At 42.8% G+C, this 3,748-nt stretch overlaps 1 pseudogene; it reads left to right on the forward strand.

Moving 5' to 3' along the window:
- Positions 1 to 1,078: 1,078 nt before the first annotated feature.
- LOC143817778 (E3 SUMO-protein ligase KIAA1586 pseudogene) lies at positions 1,079 to 3,508 on the forward strand (annotated as a pseudogene).
- Positions 3,509 to 3,748: the final 240 nt, after the last annotated feature.

Here is a 3,748-nt window from a genome sequence, read left to right on the forward strand (position 1 = left end):
GGTGCTAGCATTCTTAGAATTATAAAATTGTAGAGTTGGAAGGGACCTCAAGGGCCATCGGGTCCAACCCCCTGCGAATGCAGGTTTACCTAAGGGCAGGCGCACATGGACGATTTTGCTGCGATTATACGGTGCGTATAATCGCAGCAAAGCGGCTGTCAAACCTGCCCTGCGAGCGGGTCTGAGAGTGCTGGAGGGAGCGCATACCTGCGCTCCTGTTCAAAGCCCGGAGTCGACCGCAAGTGTCCTGAACGGGACTCAAAGAGGCAGCATCGCGCTGCCTCTCTGAGTCCCGTTTAGGACACCTGCGGTCGGGGCGGGCTCTGTAACAGGAGCGCAGGTATGCGCTCCAGCACTCTCAGACCTGCTCGCAGGGCAGGTTTGACAGCTGCTTTGCTGCGATTATACGCACCGTATAATCGCAGCAAAATCGTCCGTGAGCGCCTGCCCTAAATCATCCCAACTATATGTTTATCCAGCTTCCGCTTGACGACTCCCATTGATGGAGAGCTCACCACCTCTCATGGCAGCCTGTTCCACTCTCTAACTACCCCCACTGTCAGAAAGTGTCTCCTAATGTCTAATCTGTATCTCCTTCCTGTTAGTGTCATCCTATTGCTTCTTGTACTTCCTTGTGCTAATGAGAATAGGACTGATCCCTCTGCACTGTGACTACCTGTCAGATATCTGTAGACCGCTATTAAGTCTCCTCTCATTCTCTTTTACAAACTAAACATTCCTAGTTCTTGTAGCCGCTCCTCATAGGACGTGGTTTGCAGACCTTCTACCATCTTGGTTGCTCTTCTCTGGACTTGCTCCAGTATATTGATGTATTTCTTAAATTGAGGCTCCCAGAACTGTACACAGTATACAGGTGAGGTCTGACCAGGGCAAAGCATAGCGGGATAATCACCTCCCCTGATCTAGATTCAATAGTTGTCTTGATACATCCCAGAATGTTGTTTATTTTTAGTGACCAACTGTAAAGCTACTGGCTCCAAACACAGTGGACGCCACATTGACTTTATAGAAGACGCCTCAAGGTTTGACCAAACCTTTTGAATCATTTACACACAAAATGAAGAGACAATCTACACTTTTGTCTTTTTTCCACACTGGAAACAAGAAGGGAAGAATTGAGGAAGTGAACATTGGTGCTAGTACTTCAAATGCCAGTAAAGCATCTGAAACTTGTGGCAATATTGTTCATGGTACCAATGTTAACATTGGCCAGAACACTGATTCATGTGGTGCCAACGCTTTACATGAACTGGACAGTGATGTACAAGATGATAATGTTAGAAGGAACATGGGAAATGTAGTAGCTGAATCGGATGTCATAAGTGAGATTAGCAGTGATGTACATGGTGTTGCTGACGTTCTATGTGATCATTCTGATGATGACACTGCTTCAGCTATACATGATAGCAGCATCGTGGATGGTCAGAGTTCAGTTTCTGATGCTTCATTAGAGACCCAGCCGCTTAGTGTTCCATGTTGGTCACAAAAACAAATTGACTACTTCACAAACTTGCATCCATGGGTCAAACTAAAGGATGGAAAACTGGGGTGTACTGTGTGCAGTAAAGTTGGAAGCTCATTAGGAGCTGAAAGGGCCAAATCATGTCATCTTTCTGAGGAGTGGAAGACTTTTTCAGTGAAGCCATGTGGAACCCTGAAAAAAAACCAGCAATCCTCTTTTCGCAAAAAAATTAGAGAACATGCAATGTCCAAAGCTCATAATAAAGCAGAGGAAATTGTTAATGCCGCTAAAAATGATGCACTAGTAAAGGCACTTGACCGGGTCCATGAGAAGGCATTGGCTTCCACTGTAAATGTTTTTCATGTTGTTTATAGCCTAGCGCTGCATAATCGGCCTATGTCTGACATACAAGGGCACGTTGAACTGTTGCAAACCATTGGTGTGGACCTTGGAGTAGGCCTTCATTCTAGGAAGACTGCTATAACAATAATCCAGCATATATCCTCCGAAATGAGGAAGTCTTTGTTTTCGAAAATAATTAGTTTCAGGTCTAAATTTTCCATTGTAACTGATGAATCGTCAACTGTGTCACAGAAAAGTGTGCTTGTGATCTACATCCGTTGTGAGCTTCCCGATGCTCCAGAGCCTGTTAACATCTTTGTAGATTTAAAGGATCTTGAATGTACTAGTGCTGACTCAATAACCAATGCCCTGTTTGCCTGCTTGAAGGAGAATGGCTTTGACCAGCAGTATATGCAAGAAAATTTAATTGGATTTTGCTCTGATGGGGCTAGTGCCATGTTGGGGAGTAAGTCTGGTGTGGCTTCCAAAATTCAAAAAGCATTCCCAAATGTAGTCATATGGCACTGCTTAAGCCACAGAATACAGCTTGCACTTGATGATGCTGTTAAAACAGTTTCTCAAGTTAATCACTTTAAAATGTTTCTGGAAAAAATCTACAGCATCTACCATGTTTCTAACAAACAATATTCTCAGCTCCACAATATTGCAGCAGATTTAGAATTGGAGATTATTAAGATAGGTCGAATTCTAGGACCTCGGTGGGTGGCATGTAGTGTCCGTGCTGCCAAAGCAGTGTGGAGAGCATATCCAGCTTTGTACCAGCATTTTTCCAGCTCTAAGTCTCTCATCGGAATGGCAAAAAAGATGGCTAACATTTCTTTTTTAAAAGATCTAGCTTTAATGATTGATATTCTAGATGAACTAGCACTTTTATCACTTGCTTTACAAGAAAGGGAGGTATCTGTAGTGAAAGCTGACCGACTTCTCTGCAGGTGCATTAGGGCACTTCAAAACTTAAAAGATTGTCCCGGAAAGTATGAGGTACAGGCTGGTACTATTATCCAAACCGAGCCATTTAAAAGTATTCCTTTTGAATCCAGTGAGAAAAATACTGCCCTTCCAAGAGCGCTCTTAATTCAGTGTATCATAGACAATATGCAAAGCCGCTTGTTTTCCACTGCAAATAGTCGACTAATGGACAGTGACACACGTGAACACAATGCGGACCACTACAAACATTTACTGTCCCTATTCTCTTTGCTTGAGCCTGAATCGTGGACAGCTGATGTTACATTGTCACCGTGGCGAGAAGGGGAACACAAATTGGAACAATTAAGTCAGCTAGTCAAATATCAGATTCCAATAAACGATTTCCGTGACTTTGTTGATAACCGATATCTTTCAAATCGCTCTATGCCGCCTTCCATTCAGCAGGCCAAAAAAATAGTTCGAGTCATCGCTGTTAGTAGTGCAGAGGCAGAAAGAGGGTTCAGTATTATGAACAATATAGCTACACATGAGAGAAGCGCACTCACTGTATCTAATATATCGCATCTGATGACTGTGAAGATACTTGGGAAACCTGTGACGGATTGGGAGCCGCTTAAATATGTCAAATCCTGGTTACGGAAGAAACACCATACTGCCACAGACCAGAGAGTGCGAAAAGCCCCCAAAATTCAGCATGATGATCATTCAACAGCTATATGGTCATTGCTGTAATTCTGATAGCACTTCAGTTGAGTCAAAGGGATACCTCCCTGGATTCTCCATTGAGTACTATAACCTAGATTAGAGGACTTATAGTGAGTGGCAGGTTCCCTTTAGAGGGCATTGTTTTTGTTAATATTGTTAATATTGCGATCCGTGGGCTGTAAAGTTCGATTTACCTTGTTGTAAGGTTTATATTGTATACTGTTTATTATAAAACTTTTAAATACTTTTATAAAAGAAAATTAAACT

The sequence above is a fragment of the Ranitomeya variabilis genome, chromosome 3, assembly GCF_051348905.1.
Source record: "Ranitomeya variabilis isolate aRanVar5 chromosome 3, aRanVar5.hap1, whole genome shotgun sequence".
In the NCBI taxonomy this organism is placed as follows: Eukaryota; Metazoa; Chordata; class Amphibia; order Anura; family Dendrobatidae; genus Ranitomeya; species Ranitomeya variabilis.